The sequence below is a fragment of the Musa acuminata genome, unplaced genomic scaffold, assembly GCF_036884655.1.
Source record: "Musa acuminata AAA Group cultivar baxijiao unplaced genomic scaffold, Cavendish_Baxijiao_AAA HiC_scaffold_1136, whole genome shotgun sequence".
Classification (NCBI taxonomy): domain Eukaryota; kingdom Viridiplantae; phylum Streptophyta; class Magnoliopsida; order Zingiberales; family Musaceae; genus Musa; species Musa acuminata.
The window spans coordinates 7,504,002-7,504,287 of record NW_027021348.1 but is presented as its reverse complement, the minus strand read 5'-3'; positions in this window follow the sequence as shown (position 1 = coordinate 7,504,287).

Genomic DNA, 286 nt, shown 5'->3' with positions numbered 1-286 from the left:
GAGCGGCGAGCGGCGGACAGCGAGCGAAGCGTGAGGCAGCACCGTCCCTGCTATACGAAAGCCCCATCCAGCCCTGTGCCACCCGGGGGGTTCCAGGGTGCTGAGATGGCTGACGTTTTGCTCCGCTCTCGACGGTCACCGCGCAACGCAAGAACAGGCCAAAAACTGGCCAAAACGGCTCAAAAACGGGCCAAAACCGGCCATTTTTGGCTGCGCGAGCGAGCGGCGAGCGGCGGACAGCGAGCGAAGCGAGAGGCAGCACCGTCCCTGCTATACGAAATCCCCA